Here is a 16,610-nt window from a genome sequence, read left to right as displayed (position 1 = left end):
GCCTTCCACACAGATATATCCTCATACTGCAGCACTTTTAAACACTTCACACAGATATTTCTTCAAAAGTTACACTGTCAAAAGTAATTTCACCCTTTTGGGAAGTACTTAATGTCTATTTATTTTCAGCCTTTAACAGTCAGCACACCAAGGTTTCCTTCAGCCTCAGCTCTAAGCACCACATAGGTTGATTTTAGCCAAACCACAAATAACATTTATTTTAGCTATTTAATCATTCTAGTCCTTACCTTAAAAAAAAAATAGCCTTTTCCACTTTCTTCCATTAGAAGCATATGCTGGCTTTCTGTTCTTTTAGGGTATCCTTGGCTCTTAAGGAAGAAACAGACAGAACGCTGTATTCCAGCATACCTTGGAAGGAGAGTGGCACCCACTGCCAGCTGTGTGACTTCTCAGCGGCTGCACTCACACTCCGGCATTCCCACGAACCACGGTGTCACACAGCTCCGGAGGAGCAGCGAGGAGCGGAGCAGATTGCTCTCGCACGCCCTTCCTCTTCTCTGGGTATCTGACAGCTGTACACTTTTAAGGACTCCAGCAGGACTCGTCTCCCAGCCCCTCTGCCACTCGGAGAAATCATCCCCTCCCTGCTAATAAGCGCACGCTGCCATTACATCCTAAACGCACCCCGCAGGTTGTATGCAGTAGCTGTGGGAAATCTGCATTTCTTTATACAGGAAGCCTGAGTACAGCACTTCCTACTTCCCATCCGAGACTCAGTTCAGCTGCAGGTGATTATTTAAACCCCGTCAGCTCGCAGGCAATGCGCACCCTTACGTTCTGACTTGGGGCTCTGGGCAGTTTTTAACCACAGCTCCCATCCGAGCCCTGACAGGTAAAACTGAAAGCAGCAAGGCATTGGACGTGACACTCATCGAAGCCCTCCCAAATGAACCTGTTTGGGGAGAGCAGGTTGCATAGCAGCTCATGTCTGAAACCTTGCTGCTTCTGCTTGTGAAAATTGTCGTCTAAAAAAAAAAGTGCTTTCTTCACGTTGGAGGGGAAGGGAGCAAAAAAAATCTAAACTCAAAAGTAAAGTATCCATGTAATCTCAGATCTGAGTGTTTAATGATGATGATGCCATTTTATTCTGTCAATACTAAAATTTCACTCTTTAAGCACTCTGTGTGCAAGACGGGTCGGGAATCCTGCAGTTCCGTATTCCAGACCTAAGGGTGTGATTCACAGCAGCCAAGTAGCAGGAGAATATCTAATTGTGCCACATGACACCAAACCCTCAAGAACTTTTCCTGCTGTAGGAAATGCACCACACCCACAGATAAGAAATATAGATATATCGGAGTGCAGAGAGTGCAGAAAAATAGAAGGAAATATAAATGTTAATCTACAATTTTCTTATTAAATGAATTTACTTTGTACTTCATGCAATCATGTACTGGCATTTTGCCTTCAGTACTTTCTTATGAAAAATTATATATAGGCATTTCTTCCGGGGTGTATAAAAGCTCACAGCTGAGTTTTTCGTTATTTACAGACAATTATACTGCATCAGATTAATTTAAAGGGGAAAAAAAGTGCAATTCAGCCTCCTTGCTGAATTATTCCTTTATATTACAGTTTTGCTTGAATTACCATCATATACTCTTTTCCTTTCAGAATAAATTTTAACTTAGAATTTATCTATATATAACACTGGATGTTAGATATAATTTTAGGTAAAGTTATATAATATTTATAAAATTTATATAGTTTTATATCTACACTTTTAAATATATTTATATATTATTTTTATATACTCAGGGAGGGAGGGGAATAATAACCAGAAAAAATATAGCCGTTCCAACATGTGGAATCTTGTGGATCCCTGTGGTGTTCATCAACAGGGTTACAACAGGATTAGGCAAACTAGAGCCATGTCACATATCCTGCCACTTGAGCTAGCAGAGCATTTCCCAGCAGAAGCAGACATGTATATTCTCAGCAGTGGCCAATCCTAGACAAGATTCAAGAAACACTGAAAGCTCAGAGCTATTTTTTTTAGGCTCTAGAGCAGTACTGAAAATGTGGAATTCTTTGGAAAACTTCACAAATAGAAAATAATTCTTCTTTGGTGGTTAGATTTTTATCCTCCATGTTCTGTTCTAGTATGAAATAGCTTGAGCCTCTATGACTACTCTCTTCACTACCTTCCCTCTGCTTCCAGCTCCTATATTTTCCTCCTGCAGCTGCCCCCTTTGCTACTCTGCCTCCATCACACAAGTACTTGATGGGCCACCATGAAGCTCAGCAAGAAAACTCTTCCTATTCTCAGCCCCTGTGCTCAGCACCACAGCACTTGAACAGCAAAAGGCAATTATCTCAAGGAGGAGAGTGGTGAGAGAGGGAGGATGAGGGAAATCAAGTTATTCATGCAGGTGTAGGGAAAATGGCAGGGCAGTAAGTTCAGAAGCAGAGCAGGGCAGCTGCCAGCAACAGAGTAGCAAACATAGCTATCTCGTTTGGTACTTACTCCTTGGTGGCACAACAAAACAAAATCAAGCTTTACTGAAGTAGCCTCCACCAGTGAAGAGATAGAACTACAACAAAGATTAGTCACCTTCTGTTCAGTTAAATGATGAGGCCAGCTTGTAGCTGGGAGGGGGGGGTGGGTGTTGTGTTCTTTTAAACTATTAATAGATTTAACATATTAAAATGCACAAAAAATCTGGGAACTTCAGCTACAAACATCCCATCATATTTTTATCCCATTTCCTAATGCAAGTTATAATGTGATTGCGTACATGTGCAACATTGCTTACAACAAAATTATTTTCCCTTAGGCATCACAAAATTGCTGAGAAAAATTATCAAAGTTTCTCAAGACTTTTAATTAACTGGAAATGTTAAGATATACTTGTTCCAAGCACTCCACTTCTTGGGCATCAAATCCTAAACTGTGGGGCCCAGATTTACATGCCAGAAAATCACTTACTGATGCTCTGTGGACAGCTGGCTATGCCCCTGCTTCCATCTTCTCTTCAGTATTTGCCCCTGCTTTTGTGCTTATGCAGGATCTCCATAGCAAAGAGGAGCTGAAGGTGATGTGGCACTGTGCAGGGGATCAGGCTATAGGGACTTGAGATGATCAATACTGATGATCCTTTCAACTGACATCACCAAAAGACGTGAGCTGGACTTTTATGAGCTCTTCTGTCAAAATGATTTCTCTTCCAGCTATACCTTGGGCCCAGGTTCTTCACAGTTTCACAGAAGCACATCTTCTTGGCAAGCTAATTTTGTGAAGTGTTATGAGTCATGCTAAAATTGCTACCCAGCTCAAATCCCTGAATCTCTTTAACCCAGATTGATTGGTTTCCTTTCTGAGCCAACAAATAAAAAAGTTCACATTGTCACACAATTCCAGACAAGGCACAAGCTAAGTTCTCCCCATTTGGTTTCTTATTGGGTAGCAGTGATGTAAAGCACAAAACTGCAAGGGTCCAATTAATTTTTGGACACTCCTAACTGATGCTTTTATACCTCCAGATTGGGGGTATAGCTGAGCCTTTGAGATGCCAAAATGCAGTATCACTGGAAACTTTTAGTTGAATTACTAGCCAGAATAAGAATAAAGGCTGGCATAGTTAATTACTAACACAGCTGTGTCATCCTTGCAGTGACTTGAAATAGTTCAGAAATGACTAAGCCACTCTGCATTAACTGAAATTACTAATTAATTTTTGACATAGATGGGTAAAAAAGTAATAGCATGACCAGTGAAAAGATCGCTCACATCCCACAAACAAAATACCATTAACAGCAAGTGAAAACACTGAGTTAGTGTATAACTAGCAGTTTCATTGTAATTCTACATAAAGAAATAGGACTAACTTATGAGGGGGGAAAAAAGCAAATTTCACTACTCTGTTTTGCCGTTTTCAACTAATAAAAAACAACCTGAAAAGCAATTGCTATCCATAGGTGTAATATAAAAACAGGTTTTATAACAAGCTTTTTAAAATCAGACCCTAACTAAAAAAAATGAATCCTTATCCATTTTACTTAGTGTACATGCAAATAATTTCTCCATGAAAAGATGTAAGAGAGACAGTTTCACAACATAAATAGATACTAATAAGTAACATAACCAATGATGAAAACAAAACAGGAAGGGGTTTTGCACAGGGAGTATACATATATTATCTGAAGTTGCAAGTGTGACACCCCTGATGTCATGCACTATTAATAGTTGTCTTCAGTGGGAACTATTTTAAAGGGGAATTACACCACCAAAAGTCATTTGTGGAACCTTCATAAACCAAATGTTTTAAAAAGGAATCTCTATTCCATATATGTATTTATACAATCACACAATGCTAGAAATCATATGTTAGTGCAGAAAAATACAGAGCTATGTAACATTTTGCATGCAGACAAGCTTTAATCAGTATAGCTACAAGAAAATCAGGACCACATCTTCTCCTGTTTAAATAACCCTATTGTTCTACAATTCTGCCTTGGTATGCAAGACACTCACTGACAAACCAGGCTTGAAATCTTCATTAATCCCTTTAGCTAAAACATAAAACTTTATTATAAGGAGTTTTCTATTGGAGAGAAATAAATCAAGTTCAATTATTTTGAAAGAATAGTAGGTGCAATGTAAGAGCTTTTTATTTTACAGTAAAAAAGGGAGTGTGATGGCACACTGTCTACTGAACATTAATGGTTACGATCTCAAAATGTGTGGAATTGTCTCTGACACAAAGATCAGTGGTAGGTGACTTATATCCTGCTCCTACGAACAAAGCCAATTGCAATATTCATTAAATTTTGTTGGCATAGTGGATCATCTCCAAGCAAAATCATATGGCTTCCATAAGTTCTCTATTTCTTCTCCATCCATTTTTTTTCCCGTGTTTATACTTCAAACAATCTTTTGGTATTTGATCCATATGGAACCATGCTAGAGGGAAAAAATAAAGCCTCATCAGAAAACCATGAGACGTCAGACTGCTACCCCAGTGGGCACATTTCAGGTACGTAGAAATCTCAGCCTGAAGATCCAGGCCAATGGCTTTGACAGACAGTATATTACTGGCATTCCAGTGCAACTTTTCTTCTTGGGACCTGGAAGTATCGAGACAAAGTGTACTTGCCCATAGCAAAACCTGCTAGTGGCAGAGCTTTACTGGCAATACCACCAGGAGTAGCCTTTTTGCTGCTGGCAACCAAACAGCTCTGCAACAGCTCTACAGAAATTTCTGCTTAGACTACCTCCTTCCTGCTCACTAAGTGTATGAAGAACCACCCTGCAAGAAGAAAACAAGCTAAGTTGCTGTGAGTCTGCTGTAAATAAAGCATGGATGAGCTGCCACTGAACAGCAGATGTCCAGCCCAGGGGCAGCCAGAGCAGCACCCTCAGCCCAGGGCATGTTCTCAGCCAGCTCCTCACACTCAAGACGCAGGGAAGAGGCAGGCTACTGCCATGCTCCCCCTTGACCTTCTCCTGTCACAAAAGGTGTGCCAGCCATCTTCTTGCAAGGCATTTGTGTCCCTCCCCACCCACGCAGGGATCAATGAGGTGACAGCACTGCTTCTGCACACACTGCAGCCAGGGACACGGGACACCTCTCGGGCTCAGAGGCCACCCTGTGCCAGCAGGTCTGGTTCCCCAGCTGGACAGCACATACAGCTCCCCCCAAACCAGCACCACCTCCTGAACTGATGAAAAATAAAATGGAACCAAACAGGCTGCTTTGCTCTCATATTCATATGTTACACATACAGAAGTGGAGTTGCTTAGTTCTTATGGGCATCAGGTAACAGGTGAAACTCTCTAGCTGTGAAAAGAGTAATTTATAAAGCAGCATTGAAGAAACCATACTAAATACACATGAAAGAAGAGACACTGAAGTTGCCCTCTTCTCCTGCCTTCTCCTAAAGTCAGCACATATTTTTGACAAGAGTATATAATGATTGCATGCAGATAACTTCAGGTGCACATAAATTAATTTATTTTCTATTAACTGTGCTTACAGCTAACTTCAGAGCATGGCACAGACTTTCAATCATGCACAGATATTTTTCTTCCTTTTGACTGTGTGCCCAAAATGACACATTCTGTTGACTTTTATGTCAACATTCTGTTGACTTTTAACAAAGTGTTTTGCTAATGTACCTGGAATTGCAGTGATTTCAGACATCAGAATCACCATCACTTTAAAAACTGAGAGGGGAAAACCATCCTGGCAGCCAACACAGGAAGCTTCCTCTGTAACAGAGGAGGTCATCAACCTGTCCCTGTCATGAGATTAAAATGTGCACTGTTTTCATTTCTCTGCTTCTACTGTGTTTTCTGTCCTGCCTCAAGCTCTTAACTGCTTTTTTTGGAAATATTAAGAGACAGTTTTATTCCTTCCAACCCAAGCCTGTCTCCTAGGTGATGGCTTTGCCTTAGTCTGATGAGACTATCTATATGTTTAAAAGACAGGTAGAATTTGGAGGGGATCGTGGCAGGGGGCACTTAATAATACATTTCAGCCCAGACCTTGTTGTTTTAACTAACTGTTGAAGTCAAGAATGGGCAGGTCAGAGATGAGACAGAGCTGAGGTTCTTAATTTTATGGCTATAAAAGCCAACAATAGGACTTTCACAGACATCTGGCAGGAAGGACCAAGGTGTGGAGCTAATATATACATTTGATTCATAACTTTTCTTTAGTAGTTAAGTATGACACACTTAGCCTTTGGTTAATTTAGGGTGAGAAATAATTTCCAAGAAGGGTTGGCGAGGGGTTACTCCAATGGACTGGCTATGCAGGGAAGTAATGGAGCTGAAACATACCCCTAGGGGAAAACCAACAACTTGTCCCTCTCACCTAGCATCCCACTCCTTACTGAACTTCCAGGAAGGGTCTCTATGCCATTCTTACAGTCTCCTTTCCCTACCAGAATTTACATCTCACCCATTTATGATGAGATCAGATATGAAAAGATTTGTCCAGAACCAGTTTTCTTTCTATGGAATTTACTCATGTGGTCAGATAACACAGCTAGTAGTTTCTAAGGATTTCAGCCTCTCAGTGCACCACAGCAGGGCTGTTTGAGTGAGCCTATCTTCTCCCTGCTGCTTTAGGCTGGCCACCTTTGTAATGGCAGCATCCAACAAGGACACAGTACCATTGCCCAGATGAGAAGCAGCAACGTGTTAAAACACGTGCAGCTGTTTGCTGGTGGCATTCTTATCACATCACAGCTGTAGTAACAAAATCCAAGATTGCTTCACATTCCGGTCTCTTGTTAGGATAGTGATAAAATTTTTTCCCTCCTCTGCTCAGAGCAGAGCAGACAGCAATTACAACAATCTCCTTGAAAGGACACCTTTAACATGCACCACCTAGCAAGCAGTTGTTAAATTCAGTAATCCCAAAATTAGGATAGTAAGAACTCAAAGCCAAGCACATTGCTTGCTTGTTGCAAGTGACGCAAGGATTTATTCAGTTGCACTGAAATAATTTCAGAGGGGTTTACTTAATGCTTTTTATTTTTCTATCTGTTACAACCAACTGCCAGGTAACTTCATTAAAAATAGGTGCTCTTAACCTAGTAATTTTTTAAGACTCTTATAAAATAAGGGATACCCAGTCAGGCAGAGAGAATCTCTAGGAAAAGAAACCTGAGTTTTACAAGACTGATTAGGGGCAGAAGGGCAAGAGGCACACCAAAACCTTTGCTTTTCCAAACACTGCTAAAATCCAAGCAAATAGTGTTTTCTGCTTCAGTACTATCTGGGGTCATTGAAAAAATTACAAGTGAACTCATCTTTTTCTTAAGCTTGACTACATCTTTGAAAAGCCCCTGGTTCCATTTAACTGCCCTGTACTCATCAGGAGGAAATTTCAACAGATCAAGTATTTCCTCCAAGTTTTGATTTTATACATGTATACGTATTTCCTGGGATACAGCAAAACACCGTCAGGGAAAAATGCATCAATAAATTTGTTCCCACAGAGAATTACTTTGCATTATACAATATAAACAAAGCTTTGAAGTGTGAACTCTGAATTTTTTGTTTCCAGGAGTTCTATCTTACAAGGTAAAGAAATCTGTTCAGTGATTTCTGACTATGAGCAAATTTTTCTAAAGTAAATTTTTCCTTACATTATCTTTAGGATAACTCTCTACATGCTTGCAATTTACATATCTTGGGAAAAACAATATCCTAAATCACAGGGAATGGAAACGCTGCACTGTGGAAGAAGAGAAAGAGACTAGACAAAAGGAGAAACAACTAGCCTATTTGCAAGGAAGAAGTTCTGACACCTCTCTCACTTACCAAATGAGCAAAGCTGGGTCAGATCCCACCTGCAGAAGGCAGATGAGAAGAGATTTCCAGGATCTTGAGATCTGCCAAGGAGGTATGAGAGAACATGAAGTTTAAGGAGGAACTTAACACAAAGTTCAAGGAAGGTTTGGTGCATGAGAGGCTGGACGTGACCCAGCTATGTACACTTGCAGCCCAGAAAGCCAATTGTACACAGGGGTGCATAACCATGGCCAGAGTGTGAGGGAGGGGATTCTTCCGCTCTCTCTCATGAGGCCCCAAATGGAGTGATGCTTGCCCCTCTCAGGTCCCACACAAGGGAAGGCCATGGACCTGCTGCAGTGAGTTCAGAGGAGGAGCACAAAGATGATCAGAGGGCTGGAGCACACCTCCTACGAAAACAGGCTGAGAGAATTGGGGTTGTTCAGCCTGGAGGAGAGAAAGGTCCAGGGAGATCTTACAGCACTTTCCAGGGACCTACACAAGAGCTAGGGAGAAACTTTTTACAAAGGCAAGTAGTGACAGGAATGGGGGCATGGAGAGTCAGTTTAAATTAGATATTAGGAACTGAGGGTGGTAAAACCCTGGAGCACCTGCCTAGCAAGGTGGTGGATGCCCCATTCCTACAAATGTTCTAGGTGAGGTTGGATGTGGCTCTGAGAGATCTCATCCAGTTGAAGAGAGTTGTACTAGATGAGTCCCTCCAACCCAAAATGCTCTGTGATTCTAACAGAGGCCAAAGGCAGGGAAACCATTTTACTCTCCTGAATATGGAATTACCAGCATGAAGAGACTGAACATGACACTCTCCTGTCTTTCTTGTTTTGATTCATGAATACAGTACATTTGCTATACTGAAAAAAAAAAAAGCAAATGAAAGGGAAGAAGAATCATATATACTTACAGAATATTTCTAACACTGCATGAAAAAACACTAAGACCTTTTAGCTTTGTATATCTTCATGGTTTTTTGAACAAAAAGATGACAAACAGCACTTCCCAATAGCCTTGCAGAGAACAAACTCCGTGTTAGAATCCAGACATGTAAGCATCCCCAGCACCCCTGTTGGTGATCACAAACATCTCACCAGTCTCTGGGTGTCCCAGGGAGCAAGCTGCCACAGGCTTCAGCTGGAAAGCTGCACAAAGCACCTCTCTGGGCTGCCAACACTGGAACAAATAGGCTGCTTCCTACTGAGCAAACCTCAGAGTAATTAATTATAAAGCACAGCTTGGTAAGAACCAAGAAACTCCACCTGAGATCCTCCTGAAATATGGTGATCATCACACTATGCCACAGAAACAGGGTTTACAACAATGGCTTCTTGCCTTTGGCTTAAAAATAGTATCAGATCATTATGTGAGATGTAGCACTCAAACTTGTATGTGGAAACCGAATTTGGATAGCGGGAGAATGTAGCTTATTTCAACTATGGATTTATTCCTGATAATACTGGTTTAAAGATTTGAAGAATTTCTGGCAGTTCTGTCAAATTGTTTTTTTAAGGATAAATGTTCCTTTTTCCCCAAGCAAAATGACAGGAAACATGAATCAAGACTGTTCAAAAACTAAAATAACAACTTCCTTTGTCCTTATTAATAGTATTTTTGGGTTTGTGACCTGAGTGGGCATTTGTGTGTGTGTTTACTGTGTGAAATGCTTTTCTAATGAATCATTATTTTGATGCAATATTTTACATAAAGCCAACAGTTGATCTTTTGTGTTATTCCTTTTGTTGTCAATAGGATTAGGAAGGAGAGGAGAGAACTGAAAAACATGTAGGAAGAATAAAAAAAATAATGTTTAACAGGAAATCAGATGTTCTCTGGATGCTCTGCTGCTGTTAATTTCCACTAAGCACAGCAGAGTATGACGGGAATGGAGATAGTGACAGTGAAGGAAAAATTCCAATAATGTGCTTTCTTCATTCCTTGATTGCCTTTCCAGGAAACATAGAAGTTGCTTCAGCCTCTTTCAAATGGCAGAAAGTGCACAATAAATTTTTTATCTCTTAGTGATAACCAAAAATGTGCAACACTCTACATACCAAGATGTTTTGAGTTTCAATACTATTATGGGCCACAAGGCCCATCCATCACCCTGTCTAGACCACACAAAGTCTGTTATTGGCACTCTACAAAGGTTTAAGATTCTGTCACATTAAAGCATCCTTAAACTGATGATCAATATCTCTGCTCTCTATACCATCCATTGCCAAACAACTTTATTTTTTCTATGGTAAAAAGATTCCAAAAAGCTTATGAATTTAAAATAATGAACACCAGTACAAGAGTTTCCAGCATGTTGCTGAAAAATGGTCAGTGAATAAATTATTTTCCTCATTCAGAACGCACTGTAAACCATGGTTTTCCTCAGGAATGAAGGTTTATTATATTTGGCAGATTTTATGCTACGAACTTGTATGTGAAAAAATGGCTGAGCAGCAAAACTGACGAAGCCTGGTTTCTAAGGATTTGTGTGCCTTAACACTACTAAAACAATAACCCTAGTTCCCTGGTATAGCTTCCAAAGTGCCCCTGGAGCAGTCATAAACTGCACTGCCCCACATGCACACTGATTAGTGAGCCTTACTTGCGATGCCAGTTTTTTGACTGCATGCACCAGAAAATGTACAACGGGGGAGTCCTGCCTGCCTTTTTACATCATTGGCTCAGAAATTTGTCAAGTGTATCAGCAGACAAATACTGTAATCCACATAAGCTCTATTTCCCTAAGAAATTCAGCTAAGCAGGAGACTTAAATCAGCTCAAACCTTTAAAGATTAGATTGATCATTTCACAAAATCATAGCAAAAGTCAGGGCACTTTACTGCGTACTCTTCAAATGTGTGACTATGTACAGCCTTTCAGTTTCATTATATACAGTAGGAAAAGGAAATGCTTTTATTTGCCATTCTGGTTTTGACCATTAGAAATCAATCTCTGAAGTTTTGCAACATGCTTTCCAGCTCTTTAACAAAAAATACCTGCAGCACAGATAAAAGGTTTAGATTTTTTTTTCTTTTTTTCTAGGCTTTGCCACAAATACCCTCTGACCTTGGAAAAACACAGTCATTTTATCATCTGTAACACCACAAAAAAACCTCCACAACCTTACTTACTTGTATACAAAGTATACAACAAATGCCTCAGCTGTTCTGTATGGTTTATTACAGACTGTAGAGTGTCTTGCATTCAAGGGCAAAGCAGTGAAATACAAATTTTCCAAAGAGAAATCTGGAGTGAATTAAAAGATGAAAAGTTAGTCACTATAAAAAGAAGTTTTCTAATGAACATCACTGATCTGATGAAGTATATTTGTTTGGAAGATAATAAAAATGATCATTCAAACAATACAAAGTGTCTGCATGTGTTTCTATCAATCCTCCCTTAACTAAGATAGAAGAGATAAAGGCCTAAATTCTACCTGCCTAAATACTAGATTCTAATACAAAATAAATACAAAATGCCTGCAGAGGAGCCAAGGGGCCACTGATACCTCTCATTTCTGAATCTCTTCCTGTATTCTTCCTCCCACCTTCCCACCATCTTCTCTCTTTGACTCATGCCTTTTCTATCTTGTTATCTCAGCCACACAAAATGTTTGGCAGACAGTGTCTAAAACTTCCTGCACTACCTGTCTGAAACCTCTCTGAATCTAGTCTAAAAGCCTAAAATCTTTTCACCTTTTCTTCAGAATAGTTACTTCCATCAGTAAGCAAAAGCCCAAATATCCCACTGTGAATATGGCACTAGCTCATGTTTTTTTGTATCTGTAGAAATATATAACATGCTCCAGTGTGCTTGACCTTGTTTTTGCCTTAAAGGCCTTCTTGTGAAATGTATTGAACAAACAATTTTCTTCTAGTATTTACACCTGGGTTCCAGTGTTACTGCAAATGCAACGTGCATGACCATGACATTTTAATGTTTGTCATTAATGTGTGCATAGGATTATCAGAAGGCAACTCCTTCAGGTAACACCTATTTGACAATTCCTAACTGCTAACATTTCTACTTTTAGAAGTAATGATAAGAGGCTGTACTTTGTGCGACTATGAAGTAGCCTGGTATCAATACTTTTTATGTCACAGATTTTCTGTACCCTACTTCAGACTGTGGTCCCTCTGCAAGGCATCACCCAAACACACTGTCAGAAAGAGCTCACAGGCTCAGTTGCAGTCAGAGGGAACCAGAGGAAGAGTTGTGAAATAACATAAAAAGCAAGGCAGGAAGACTGTGACAGGAAGAAGATACAAGACACCTTTGTGCACAATGAAATCAGTCAGAACATTTGACATTTCTTCTTCAGCCTCCTTTCCTCCTCAGAAAGAAAATAAATAGCTGCAATTTTTGACCAGCATTAACTAGTCATCACTGTTGGCTAGCCACTGGTACAAGTCATAGATGAAGCAAAGAAGCTGAAGAAGAGCTGTTTCCTTTATGAATAATAAGGCAAGGTGCTTTTTTTTTAATAGATGGGCCCACATAAAAATTCATAACAAAACAAGCAAGGAGGACATCAACGGCAGAAGACAAGGGAGTAGCACTGAATTGTGGAGGACCAGAAAGGTAGAGAGGAGAAGCAGCAAATCTCCCTGCTGAAAGGCTGTGGGAGAGAGGGTTCCCAGCACGAGCTACAGGCCAGTGTAGGGACTGAACAAACAGCTGCACAGCCACAGCCAGCACCACAGGATGTTTGATGGTAACACCTAATGCCTGAAAAACGCTCACAACAAAACCACATATTTCCTTTCACTGTTTCCAGAACTGGTCATTTTGTCACTTAAAAAAACCCCAACAAAATCCCTGAAATAACAACAAACATTTTCAAGAGGTTTTTATCTATTGGCCAGATCGCTTCCAGACTCAAGAGGCCCATGAAGCACTCCTGCAGCAGTTGATCTCAAACATTTTATCACAAAGCTGACAGTTCCTGCATGGCAAGAAGTGAATAATGCCTGGGAGATTTCCCACCTTCTCAGCTTTTCCTAGTTCATCCACCAACCTCCTCCCCACCTGCCCCCTCCCCCTCAAAAATCCTCACTGTTTCAGACAGGTCTGTGAAGAACATGTTTTAGTAATCAGTAGGGTGCTCCAATTACTTCATCATGACACAAAAATTGCCAACACCTCAAACACGGAGGTGTTTCTGGCAGAGTTTGTGTTTTGCCATGTAGCCTTCCTCCACAATGGGATTCACCTTAATAAAAGAAGACATTTTGCTGACATGCACAGCTGAGAGGAACTTTCCCTGGCATTTGTAATTGGAGCCTCAGTAACTGATTGTCCTGAAAAATGATACAGGGAAACTATTCTAGGAGGGATTAGCTCTTAGTTAGGAGATAGAAACAATGCAGTGTTTAAATGCCACGAAATCAAGGAGCACTCCACAGGCCACTCTGGAAGAACAGTTCTGTGTGGATTAGCTTCTTGAAAAACAGACATAGAAGAATACAGAGACCAGGCTCTAGAAAGCTTCTGTTTGTCTATCTGTCTGTCACTGGGGTTGGCTGTAGCCAGGCACAGAGGTTAGTGATGCCCTGACTCAGCCCTCTTGCAATGTGACACAAAGCTTTGCCTTTTCTCAGATAAAAAGTCCCAAGCTCTGCTGACAAAGTCAGCAAAGGATCAACTATCCCAGTCCTTAGTTAGACACATTTCTCTTTCCAAAGTCTGTTTGAGCCATTTAATTATCATGAATGCTGTCTATCAAGCCTGTCTCCAGGCAAGTGGCAGATTCAATATTACTTAAGACTGTCTGGCAGAGTAATTGAAATCTGTGTGTGCAGAACAGTACTCTGGTTCCCTGAAGCTCAGATAACTCTTGAGCATTGCCTTGCCATGATTTTAGGCACTGGGAAAAATTTTGCCTTTGAAAAACATCATGGGCTCTGGAGCTCCTCCATCATTTCCACTTCCACTTCTCACAAGTGAGAACAATTAATCTTTTTTGCCAGCCAGACCCAACTGAACAAGCTCTCCTCTTTTTTATATACATATACATATACTTTTCAGTCCCTTCCCCCCATATTGACACCCACCACAAGAAAACTGTATTGGTCCATTTGTGCTCCCTGCAGCTATTCAGCCTCTTCTGGACTGTGCTACATTTCTGGACTTCCTCTCAGGACAACTGCTCCATGTTGGGTAAAACTACAGTAAAACAAGAAAAAGCCCACACAGGGGTCTGGCCTGAAAGTCAAAAGGTTCACTCAGCATGTTACCACCACCTGGACAACCTTTAGTCATGTATTTTGATCGTACAATTGCATTATTTGTCTTAATACCATGCACAAAACAAACCTGATGGTATCTAATGAGCTTTTCAACTTCTGCAAACGGCAAAATCACTAATGCATACTAGCACTGTGTGTGAATTTCCAATAAGGTTTCCAAGAGGGTAAAAAAAAAAAAGGGTGATAAAAGCCCTCTGCTGCTGTACCCCATCTCCTTCAAAGAGCTGAATAAAGTGCTAAATGAACATGCTACGGGTCACCTGAAAACCAGCTCTGATCAGTTATTCAGTGGTTCTTCAAGGACAAAATAAATACTGAACACTTCAAAATGCAGGTCACAGCTATTATTTACCCTAGCTTAAAAGGGGAATAGTCAATACAATAGAAGACTACTTAGTCAAAGCTACTGCAGTAGAAAACACAGAAAATGTTAAAGAGAATGCAAATTAAGAGGTGTGTTAACTGGATAGTGTCTGGCATTAGTGAGAAGAAAAACTGAAGAAAAACACACTACTGTGTAAAAGGTGAACAATGTCTGAAAAGAAGTTCAATTAGGACCAGGATCACAGGGTTTAACACATTATCCCCTCAGAACACACCAAACAGGTTCATGAGGATCTTTGTTAACTGAAATCAGATAGATGATGCTGGAGGAAGAAGTGATTGGTGTTGCCAGTGGCTCACTTGCAGGACAAATGCCTTTGAGTGCACCAAACTACTCTTTACCTTGTTTGTTTGTTTGTTTGGACACAGTGACCCTAGCTTGCTCACTAAGCTTTATTCACTCCTCTTGCTGCCTTCTTTTTATTTTGCTCTGCATTACAATGTGTGGGATAACATTGTTAAACAACCGCATTTGTGAATGTTAGAAAATAGTATCCTTTTGAAATAATTCAGTGGCAATCAGCAGAGGATTTGCACACAAGGACCAAAGATGATTCCATCCCCTCCAAAACTGTGGCTTGTCAGAACTGTTTGAATGTCCCTTTTGATGCAGCTTCATGCCAGTCTCGATTTTAAAGATCCATTTCAGCAGAACTACTGCCTCTGCACTCTTTTAAACTATTGTGAAGAAATATGAACACAAAAAGATCTATTTTTATATCAATATTGTAAAGGCACATAAAAGGGAATCTAGCTTTGTCCTCATGATTTATACTGTCAATAGAAAGCTTTAACTAAGTTACAGTAATATTACTCAGTTGGATTTGGGTTTTTGTATAGCAAACATATGTGAGCTATAAATCTCAAGAAACAAAAAAATCTATTTAGCTGTAGGCACTTTTATATCACCAGCAGGCTTAGCTATACTTTCAACATTTTATCTGTTCAATGCTAATGGCACTGGATTAGGCAGATTAGATATGCCTACCAGTGCAGCTCCCCGATAAATTACAGGCTTTCTATCCACAGCAGGCCCTCAATAATTCCATTTTCTGTAGAAATGAAAATGTGTCTTTGGAATAAAAGAAAGCGCTCCATCTTCCAGCCATTCAGAGAAAGTTTTGCTGGTATACAGCCATATGTCAAAGCATGCCTACTGTTCTGTAAGTCACCCTGGGAACAGCAGGACTCATGAAGCCTGTTTTCCTACAGAATTATGTCCTACAATTAGCACCCACAGCATAATGCAGTGCCTGAGACCTCCAGTGCAACACAGCTGTATTCCTTATGCTCCCTCACAGCAATCTTGCACAGTCCTGAGCTGCTCCATCACACACAGCTCTGCCAAAGTGTCCTCCCACAGAATGTCTCCACTGCCTCCTCTCCATGCTCTTCCACTTCCTAGAGTCACCACCTCCTCCTTCCCAGCTCCTGCCAGCCGAGTGCTACATCTGCACTGATGGGTGATGAGCAGCAGCTGAACTTAATGGACTAGACCTGAACTCTGTCACCTCCAACCTGGCAGGAACCACTGCAAGTTGGGCAGTGAGTCCAACACCACAAGAGGGAAGATGGACAGTCAAAGGGATACACAGGGTGGTTGCACACACTGTGTTTTCTTTGAAAGCAGAAAATCTGGTCTCTTGAAAAGGCTGCTGAGATGCTTCTTGGTGCTCCTTTTCAGGAAACACATCAGTACGACA

At 40.6% G+C, this 16,610-nt stretch overlaps 1 protein-coding gene across 7 annotated transcripts in view; it reads right to left on the bottom strand.

The window, feature by feature from the left end:
* The window catches only part of RNF144B (ring finger protein 144B), a 90,103-nt gene that overhangs the window by 52,560 nt on the left and 20,933 nt on the right, over positions 1-16,610 (bottom strand). The window contains exon 1 of one of the 7 annotated variants that reach the window (XM_063403349.1): positions 249-1,290. The exons of 5 other annotated variants lie outside the window; for them this stretch is intronic. The gene's annotated coding sequence lies outside the window, so the exon portion shown is untranslated. Of the gene's footprint in view, positions 1-248; positions 1,291-16,610 lie in introns of those variants that run through there. One more of the 7 variants, XM_063403358.1, reaches the window with a different exon arrangement.

Source organism: Prinia subflava, chromosome 1 (assembly GCF_021018805.1).
Source record: "Prinia subflava isolate CZ2003 ecotype Zambia chromosome 1, Cam_Psub_1.2, whole genome shotgun sequence".
Classification (NCBI taxonomy): Eukaryota; Metazoa; Chordata; class Aves; order Passeriformes; family Cisticolidae; genus Prinia; species Prinia subflava.
The sequence above is the reverse complement of the archived record's forward strand: the minus strand, read 5'-3'. Positions and strand labels throughout refer to the sequence as shown.